The 10,763-nt window shown below is 42.2% G+C and overlaps 1 long non-coding RNA gene across 1 annotated transcript; it reads right to left on the bottom strand.

Annotated features, from left to right (window-relative positions):
- Positions 1–3,241: 3,241 nt before the first annotated feature.
- On the bottom strand, positions 3,242–8,575 carry LOC110125141 (uncharacterized). Its single transcript, XR_002309977.2, has 3 exons — positions 8,516–8,575; positions 7,688–7,821; positions 3,242–5,527 (listed from the first exon to the last, which is right to left on the bottom strand). It is a non-coding gene; the product is annotated as an uncharacterized lncRNA (long non-coding RNA).
- Between the last annotated feature and the right edge of the window lie 2,188 nt (positions 8,576–10,763).

The raw sequence follows: 10,763 nt of genomic DNA, 5'->3' as shown, positions 1-10,763 counted from the left end.
TATGTATTTGCTTAAGGAACATTTAGTGAGCACTTTGTTCTTGTCACTGGGGTACTGTGGAGACAAGAAAAACAATGTCACTGATCTCACGAAGCTTAATTTAAATGAAAAGAGCAGTCAATCAACAAAGAAACAAATATTACATAACAGTAAGTTCCATGCAGAAAGCTTATTAAGGGAAATATGACAGGGGGCAACTAGGAGGCTGCTTTAGACTAGAACATCAGAGGAGGTGACTTTGCTGATACTGGAATGCTGAGAAGGATTCAGCCATTTGGAGGGAGGTTGGGGGTCAGAGCATTTGAAGCAGAGAACATGAGGACAAAGCTCATGGATCCTAAGACTGGGATGAACTTGACCTATTGCATGAACAGAAAGGCCTTAAAATGAGGTTGGCATGGCATGAGGTTAAAAAAGAAGGCATGGATCAGATTTTGTAGGACTTTGGAAATCAGGTGAAAGGGTCTGTGTTTTATTGTGACTGTGATCTGTGGTTGTTGTGCAGAGAAGCACTTTGGGTTGCAGGAGCAGAAGCAGGGTGCTGTGACAATAACCTGGCTGAGAAGTGATGAAGGGGTGGCCATTGATGATAGCAATGAAGATGGGATAGAAGGATTCAGGATATAAATTAGCAGGTAGAGCTGACTGGATTTGCTGATAAGGTCCTATGTGGGGGGGAGGGGTATTAGAAGAGAAAGGACTGAAGGGTAACTCCTTTAAGATAGAATGTGAACCAAGATAGACATGATCCTGAACTAAAATCTATTCATAAATCTGAAGCAATATTTAGAGGGACCATCTCATCCTGGGATCCTCTCCTCTATCTTGGGCAGGCTGTTTAGCAGGGGAAAGGGTCAGGTTTGTACCCAGAGCCACCTCATTCCCATTCTCCCCTCCCCTTATTCCTAGAGCCTACAAAAAGATACAGTTTTGTTCTTAAGAAAATGCAAGAATAAAAGGGAAACACTGTGTGTGAGTTCCCAGAAATTGCTTGCTTGCCAGGCTCGAGCAAAGAGCCTATTCTTTTTATCAGCCAGAGGGTCCACTGAAAGGAGCAACAGCCTTCCTTTCCCACGAGTGTGCCAGCCAGGAGGTGGCAATGCCGTTTCCTTTTCTCTTCCTAGTATTATTACCTTGTGAGCCTGTCTTCACTCACAGTTGAGAGAGGGTTGAGAGAATTAATCTCATGGGATTTGGTCTGAAGACCCTGAGTTTGACCTCTGGCTCCACTACTTAGTAGCTGTGTGTGCATGACCTTAGGTAACTTTCCTAGGGCTCGGTTTCTTTACCTATAAAATCTAGTAACACCAGCTGGCGTTTCCCAATCCCTGGTTCCCAGGAGTGATCAATATCCTGACTTCAAACACCATTGTCTAGTGCTACTTGTTCTAGACCCTCATGAAAATTGACCCTGTGTCTGGCTTCTTTTGTGTGTGTGTGTAATTCAGACTTTATTGTTTATTAGTTACATCATTGGCTCAGTTGGTAAAGAATCCACCTTCAGTGCAGGAGACCTGGGTTCATCCCTGGGTTGGGAAGATCCTCTGGAGAAGGAAATGGCAGCCCACTCCAGTATTCCCACCTGGAGTATCCCCATGGACCGAGGAACCTGGTGGGCTGCAGTTCAGGTGATCACAAAGAGTTGGACACGACTAAGCACCGCACAGCATACCATTTTAAGTAAACAAACTTTGAGAACATACACTGGGAGTATTTTTTTTTTTTCCTCATCACATTTTTTTAAAATTTTTTATTTTTTCCATTTATTTTTATTAGTTGGAGGCTAATTACTTTACATCATTGCAGTGGTTTTTGTCATACATTGAAATGAATTAGCCATGGATTTACATGTGTTCCCCATCCCGGTCCCCCCTCCCACCTCCCTCTCCACCCGATCCCTCTGGGTCTTCCCAGTGCACCAGGCCCGAGCACTTGTCTCATGCACCCAACCTGGGCTGCTGATCTGTTTCACCCTAGATAATATACATGTTTCAATGCTGTTCTCTTGAAACATCCCACTCTCACCTTCTCCCAGAGTCCACAAGTCTGTTCTATACATCTGAGTCTCTTTTTCTGTTTTGCATATAGGGTTATCGTTACCATCTTTCTAAATTCCATATATATGCATTAGTATACTGTAATGGTCTTTATCTTTCTGGCTTACTTCACTCTGTATAATGGGCTCCAGTTTCATCCATCTCATTAGAACTGATTCAAATGAATTCTTTTCAATGGCTGAGTAATATTCCGTGGTATATATGTATCACAGCTTCCTCATCCATTCGTCTGCTGATGGGCATCTAGGTTGCTTCCATGTCCTGGCTATTATAAACAGTGCTGCGATGAACATTGGGGTGCATGTGTCTCTTTCAGATCTGGTTTCCTCAGTGTGTATGCCCAGAAGTGGGATTGCTGTGTCATATGGCAGTTCTATTTCCAGCTTTTTAAGAAATCTCCACACTGTTTTCCATAGTGGCTGTACTAATTTGCATTCCCACCAACAGTGTAAGAGGGTTCCCTTTTCTCCACACCCTCTCCAGCATTTATTGCTTGTAGACTTTTGGATAGCAGCCATCCTGACTGGCGTATAATGGTACCTCACTGTGGTTTTGATTTGCATTTCTCTGATCATGAGTGATGTTGAGCATCTTTTCATGTGTTTGTTAGCCATCTGTATGTCTTCCTTGGAGAAATGTCTGTTTAGTTCTTTGGCCCATTTTTTGATTGGGTCATTTATTTTTCTGGAGTTGAGCTGGAGGAGTTGCTTGTATATTTTTGAGATTAATCCTTTGTCTGTTGCTTCGTTTGCTATTATTTTCTCCCAATCTGAGGGCTGTCTTTTCACCTTGTTTATAGTTTCCTTTGTTGTGCAAAAGCCTTTAAGTTTCATTAGGTCCCATTTGTTTATTTTTGCTTTTGTTTCTAAAATTCTGGGATGTGGGTCATAGAGGATCCTGCTGTGATTTATGTCAGAGAGTGTTTTGCCTATGTTCTCCTCTAGGAGTTTTATAGTTTCTGGTCTTACATTTAGATCTTTAATCCATTTTGAGTTTATTTTTGGGTATGGTGTTAGAAAGTGTTCTAGTTTCATTCTTTTACAGGTGGTTGACCAGTTTTCCCAGCACCACTTGTTAAAGAGGTTGTCTTTTTTTCCATTGTATACCCTTGCCTCCTTTGTCAAAGATAAGGTGACCATAGGTTCGTGGATTTATCTCTGGGCTTTCTATTCTGTTCCATTGATCTATATTTCTGTCTTTGTGCCAGTACCATACTGTCTTGATGACTGTGGCTTTGTAGTATAGTCTGAAGTCAGGCAGGTTGATTCCTCCAGTTCCATTCTTCTTTCTCAAGGTTACTTTGGCTATTCGAGGTTTTTTGTATTTCCATACAAATTGTGAAGTTATTTGAGAACATACACTGGGAGTATTAAACAGATGATGGCAATATTGATGAAAATGTTCAAGTTTTACATAAGATAGTAAGAGACGCTACTGACACTATCATTGCCCAAAATTTGTACATTTCACATGAGTAAAAAGAGTTCGTGTCATCCTTCATAAGCCTATGAATCATGATACACCTGAACAATTTCAAAACTTCAAAGCAAAACAAAGCATTTCTTCTGCTAGCAGTTTCAGTTTCCTTCAAAAATAAGCAACGGCAGAAACTAATGCAAGATCGTAAAGCAATTATACTCCAATTAAAAAGAGCAAACAGATTCACAAAATCTATACACACAACTCCAAAACAAAGGTTGGCATATGCCAGTGGTTCTGAAATTTTTTTACATTTATTTTTTAAAATTTATTTTTAATTGAAGGATAATTGCTTTACAAAGTTCTGCTGGTTTTTGCCATGCATCAACACGAATCAACCATATGTATACACATGTGTGTCTGGCTTCTTTTGCTCAATATTGTGTTGTTTGGAACTGTGGTTTTTTTTTTTTTTTCATTTCTTTGTATGAATTCATCTCAATTTCTCTATTCTTTTGCCAGTGGGCACTTGGCTTGGTTCCCAGTTAAAATAATGCTTCTAACACACAGCACCTGGCTTGTGGTGACCGTGTTTACACCACTTTGTGGAGTATATATCCAGGAGTGCTGGATCCTAGGACACATATAGGTTCAGTTTTAGTAGCTCATCTGAATTGTTTTCTAAAGCCGTTGGATCAATTTATGCTCCCATCAGCTCTGTACGAGAGCTCCAACCGTGCCCCACGACGACTTTGTATTGTCAGGATTTATGTTAGCCATTCTAATGATACTTATTGTGATATTTATTACAGCTTTAATTGCATTTCTATGACGACTAATGATGTTGAATATCTTTTCATGGGCTTATTAATTGTTTATCTACATTCGTAACTTAAATATTTTGCCTTGCAAATGAAATGAAGTAACAGTAGTAACTGTTCCAAGGGCTGTGGGGTGACAGAGGGAAGTAATGAGCGTTCAGCTTCTAGCATAGCATCTGCCTAATTTTAAGCGATTGGGACCTGCTGCCATAACAAATGACCACACACTGGGGTCTTAGAACACCACATTATCATCCATATGTTCTGGAGGGTCAGAGTCTGAAATGGGTTTCCCTGAGCTACAGTCCAGGTGTCAGCAGGGTTTCCTTCTAGATGTTCCAGGGAAGATTCCATCTCCCTGCCTTTCCAGCTTCTAGAGGCTGTCTGTATTCCTTGGCTTGTGGGCCTCTTTCATCTTCAAAACCAGCAACAGCACTACTTTGACCTCTAACCTGGACAATAGGAGAAGCATTGGGAAAGTTGGGGAACATTCCGGAGGGAAGCAGTCCAAGCCCGCAGGAGGAGTGGCAGGGTCTCTGGCCTGTTTGGGGGGAGTGAATAGTAAGGGATGCAATGGTGACTGGATTGACATTGGATTTTTGGCAGATCTGAAGCATTCGGAAAGTTTCTCTGAGGTAATAAAGAACTGTTATAGGCTTTGAAGGGGGTGATAACATGTTCCAAGAGATAGTGATTTGAGAAAGTTAATTTAGCTCAAGGGCAGGACTGATAATGAAGATGAATGAGGCTGAGGACTAGGGGTCCAGTTAGATGACTGTTGCTTAGTGCTAGTGTGAGGTTAACAGGTGAATAGCTGGGCTGAGGGAAATGGAAATGAAAGGAAGAGGCGGGTCCTTAAGAACTGAAGATGACTGGATGTGGGGGAGAAAGAGTGGAAGGATTAAAGAAAGCTTTGTCTCAGGTGACAGGTGTTACTATGAGGGGCAGGATCCAACACGGTGTGTGGCAGTGATGGAGTGAGTGTTAGCTGTAAAGATTTCATGGCAGTTTGCATCATGTCCACAAACCTGTTTTTAATACAGTAGTATCTGGTAACTTTGCAGTAGAAAAGAAACTCGGCTTGCAGTCGGCATAAGTCAGTTCTTTCAAATGAGATAAAACTCTAATACTTTAATACTTACTGAGCCCTTGAAAGATCTTCCCACTGTCATCTGTGGTATAAGCATTCACCTAGGGCAGGAGAGGGTGTTTTTTCCTCCCATGAAGTGCCTAGATGAAAAGAAGTTCTCTAATAATCAAAAGGAAGACTAAAATTCTAATCCCTCTCTTGTCTTGAAAGGGAAAAAGGTGTAAAAGCACAGTGCAGCCTTCTCTTTCATCTGAACCCCCGAGGCCAGTGCACAAGGACTGGGGGTGAGCTGTGGGGATAATGAATGGAGCTACTCCTGAAGACACAGATGCATGTGGCTAGATCATTCCAGAGGGGCATGGCAAGATCCCTGTTCATACCAGGGATGAACAGGTATGAGCTATTTGGTCTATTTGTATTCTAAATAGACCAAAAATACCAAATAGACCCCTAGGCCTGACATGGGGAGGGTGATCAGCATTCTTAAGAATTCCCAGAGAACATTTTAGTATTTGAGCACTTTTGCCAAACCACCAATTTGGCCCCCCTGAGCCAGGTGGAGTGAATGAGTGAGTGAGTGAGTGAGTGAAAGTTTCTCAGTCGTGTCCGACTCTGCGACCCCATGGACTATACAGTCCATAGAATTCTCCAGGAAGAATACTGGAGTGGGTAGGCTTTCCCTTCTCCAGGGGATCTTCCCAACCCGGAGATGGAACCCAGGTCTTCCGCATTGCAGGCAGATTCTTTACCAGCTGAGCCACATAAAGTGTCCCAGGTAGCGCTAGTGGTAAAGAACTCACCTGCCAATGCAGGAGACATGAGACATGGGTTTGATCCCTGGATTAGGAAGATACCCTGGTGAAGGGAATGACAACCTACTCTAGTATTCTTGCCTGGAGAATCCCATGGACAGAGGAGCCTGTTGGGTTACAGTCCACGGGGTCACATAGAGTCAGACATGACTGAAGTGACTTAGCACACATGTACGAGCATCTTTGTTAGAGATGAATACAAATCCTTCTTTCTCCCACAGCTGGCTGATATGAATAGATACCATAGCTAGAATAACCTCCATATATTTTCTTGACTCTCTCCAAAGTCACATGGAGGGGGCCCATGTGGCCCTGGGAGCTGCAGTCACCTACTTGCACCCACCACTCACACCGAGGGTCTATGTTTGGTATGGCTTGTGACAGTCCTCCTGGGAGGCTGGGTACTGAAAGAGGCCCTGTGATGGGTTAGAGCTGACTTCTGCTCTGTCATTGCTTGATCTGATCATATGTCTCACAAGACCAGAAAAAAAAAAAAGACCCTAAGTCATCAGAGAAATTATTAGCTTTCCTATATAGATGTTGTCCAAACTGGGGGCAGCTCCGGTTTATGCGTGTTTCTGGACATAATTAAGCATATCCTGGTTCAGATGATAAATGATACAGTCACCCTTCACTGTGCCATCCTGTCTCACTGCGCAGTTAATCTGTCTCTAGATATGGGTTAGCTGAACCCAGAGGTCCCTTGTGCCTGGAACTTCCCTTTTCCTCTGCCTGCAAAGGAGTCATCCTCGTGGATTCCATATTGAGAGAGGTGACTCAGACCTCAGACTGGTCCCTCCAGAGGGCCCCCGAGAGAGCTGCACCATGACTGGCAAGGCGCTGACTTGTTCTTCTGCTTATGCATGTGGGGGAATGAGACTTAGTCATTTGTCTCACCTGTTGCCCTGAGTCCTGATCGAATTACTTAGAGAAAGTGTGTAAGTCTTGCTCAAGCTGATTGCTGTTAGTATTGGGAGAGGGGAGGGGAGGGGAGGAGGTTGTCACCACCACGCTAGTCCTCTCAGGAGACTCCTGGAAGGCTGACCCTCAAGCCTTGATTCTTTTGTCCTAATTATGCACAGAGTCTAACAAGATACCAGAAGTATGTAGCAATTTAATGAGAAATAAATGCAATTACAAGAGCCTAAGAATGATTTCAATCTTGTGGCTGTGCTCCAAGCCTTTCTGGAATTTACTGAGCAGACCAAATTTTGTTTGGCAGCCAGAAATGCTGCTTGCAGTTTACCAACTCCAAAGCACCATTTTCCCCTCTGAGGTTATTTATAATTTTTTTTTCTTTTATTAGGAATTAATTTTTTTCTTCTCTTATTAGGAATTAATTTTATAAAGCAGAGTCTTATAAAGGCATTTTTATAAGGAATTTTATGAAGGTAATTATTACCAATATTAAGATGAGTAATTATGACCCACAGTAAACTTAGAAAAATGATTTGCTTTCATGGGGAAGCAGCAATTATTGCTATCTACCTTGTGTAGTCTTCAGGCTTGCAATTAATTGGTCTTTGGTGGAAGGAAGCAGCAGCTTAGCTTAACATGGTTCCCTGGATTGATCATAGTCACATTTCTAGACAGAATCTTGAAGAATGTGTTTGTGTAAACACCTGTATTTAGAAGTATTGACATTCAATTCAGTGATTAATATAACTACATTAATAATGGCAGGAAAATGGTGGTAACACATTTAAACAATTTAGTATAACAAATATATTTTGGGGTTCTAAAAACCTTTTCTCAAAAAAACCCCAAAACAACCTTTTCAATTTGCCATCTCCCAACATAAATTTCTAGCTTCCATCAAAGATAAAAGCTATACTTTTTGCCTCCTCAATTTACTTAGTAATACTTAGGGATTACCTTGTGTTCTGTGAGAGCCAGGCAGCCTTTCAATTATTGAGCAAGTTACTCATCAAGGGGAGATCACTTTGGTGGTCCTCAGACTTTTTATGGAAGCCTTTCATTTATTTAGGTCTTCCCTTGTGGCTCAGCTGGTAAAAAATCTGCCTGCAATGTGGGAGACCTGGGTATGATCCCTGGGTTAGGAAGATCGCCTGGAGAAGAGAAAGGCAACCCACTCCAATATTCTGGCCTAGAGAATTCCATGGACTGTATAGTCCATGGAGTCACAAAGAGTTGGACAGACTGAGTGACTTTCACTTCATTTATATAAGGCAGAGTCTCTGATGGATTGTAAAAATGACCAGAAATTGCTGTATCACTTATATTTAAAGCTTTCAACATCACTTCATACCACCTCCCGTTAAGAAGAATCTCTCTCCTCCTTGCATCTGGACTTACCTTGGCCAAGGAGACAGTAGCAAGCAGAGACTTGCAAAACACTTGTGCGTAAGGCCTTGCTGCTCTTGGGGACTTGAGCTGTCATATGAAGCCTGGACTACCCTTCTAGGAGCCAGGAAACAAATGGCTCAATCAACCTGGTCTCCCCAGAAGCTAGTTGACTCTCAGGAGCCCAAGTACCCAGCTGACTGGCTGTTGCTCATGTTTTTGTGAGTGAGCCCTACTCGGATCCGGAGAAAACCATCCAATTGAGCCCAGCCCATATTGCTGACCATCAGGACTGTGAGTTATATAACACTGGTGTTTTAGGCCACTAAGATGGGGGTGATTTACTACACAGCAATTCCAAATGATATACCTCTTTGCTGGCTTGAAATCTCTTGCATGGAGTGCCAACCCAAAGAGGAAGAAGCTAACTTACTTAACTAGGCAAATGCTATGTGCCAGACTCAATGCTTCATATACAGTATTTCATTTAAAGCTACAAAGTAGGTAGTTTCCATTTAAAAATAGGTAAACCGTGACTTAGGGACATTATTATCTTGCCTTGCAAGCGGGATAGAACAAGGATTCCAAACTAAGAATTCCTAAATTCCTGTCTAATTTAGCTCTGCTTAGAAACAGACTTTGAATTAAGGATTCAGGTACAATTAGTTTATTTGGGATGTGAAGGACAAGTGAGAAAATGTGGAGAAGGAAGACAGTGAAGGTAACTTAATTAGTAAGCTACTAGTGTAGGCAACTGGCTCTTCTTCATTCTGTGTAGTAGATGCATCAGCTATCCACCCAAGGGGAGAGGGGGCTGGAGTAGTTACGCTCCAATTCCTGTAGTCATTGGTTGACAGTATCTAGAGGGCAGTGTGCATATGTGGGGCATGGACATGGGGACCTGGTTTTGGCAGTTACAAGAATCATCCAGCAGTAAGGTACAGCTGGAGTTCTTTTCCTTCTGTAAGTATGGCTGTGCCAGATCTTAGTTGGGGCATGTGGGATCTGGTTCCCTGACCAGGGAGTGAATTAAGTTCCCCTGCACTGGGAGTCTTAACCACTAGACCACCAGGGAAGCCCTGCAATTCTTGGTGTGTGCTGAAGTGCTAGGTGCAAAGCTATAGGGACTAGTCACCGAAAGGGTCTGCTACAGCCTCCCAAGATGAGGCCCTTTTTGGTTCACTTGTTACCATTTCTTCATCTCCATAAAATTATTCTACTATATGAGTAGAGACAGACTAAGGGGGATAGAGAGAGACATGCAGAGACATAGAGAAAGATATTTGCTACCTAAAACATTTAATGATTTAAGGCCAGCAAATTGTTTTGTGGTGAAAGTTGGAATCTTTGTGGTCTGAGCTTAGGCTGAAAGCTAGTCAACCATGTGAAGGGGAGCAGAATTTGAGCTCCCCCAAAATGCCTCTTTGGCATATGGATTATCTTGAGTTGATTATTTCAAGAAAGTTCAGACACAGGAGAAACTCTGAAAATCTTGAACTGTATATTTCCCTTTTTGTAAAAGACATTTACATTAGAAGGGAAACCTCTATTTGTAAGGGTGTTCTCTTTGTACAGAAAGAGAAGGATGACTAAACAAGAAATTCTTTTCAATGAAAATGGTACCTGCTGAAGACAAATCTGCATGACCCCTTCCCCTTATTTCCTGTGCTTTTCCTGGTCACCTCCCATAACTGCCTTCTCTAGCTGGACGTGGTATGTAAGATGGTAACTTGGGCCCTCAGAGAGTTGCTCAGTTTTCCTGGGTATCTCACCTGTTCACAGGAGGAATACATACTAAACTTTTTCCTCCTGTTACTCTGTATTACAGAGAGGTCTCAGCCAAGAGCCTAGAGGGTAGAGGGTAAAATATTTTCCCTCTCCTATTTTTGTAACATTAATAATGAATAATGGCAAACAACCAGCAAAAGAAAAACATGTCCTTCCTGTTCTCCTCCACTATTTACCTTTCAGGCAGGAAACTCTTTAGACATATCTGGTATTGTTACAATTAGTTTTTTTTACTTATTTATTCTTCTATCATATCATTTAGGCAAATAGATGAGCATTATAAGCAGCGCTACTGGGCACTGAGTTACTCCCCTAAACCCAGCACGTGTGGTTATCTGTACTTAGTTCAGTTCAGTTCAGTTGCTCAGTCGTGTCCAGCTCTTTGTAACCCCATGGACTGCAGCACTCCAGGCTTCCTTGTCCATCACCAATTCCCAGAGCTTACACAAACTCGTGTCCATTGCGTTGGTGA

Source organism: Odocoileus virginianus, chromosome 1, assembly GCF_023699985.2.
Source record: "Odocoileus virginianus isolate 20LAN1187 ecotype Illinois chromosome 1, Ovbor_1.2, whole genome shotgun sequence".
NCBI classification, from domain to species: Eukaryota; Metazoa; Chordata; class Mammalia; order Artiodactyla; family Cervidae; genus Odocoileus; species Odocoileus virginianus.
Note: the sequence above shows the minus strand (reverse complement) of the source record. Positions and strands in the feature narration are given on the sequence as shown.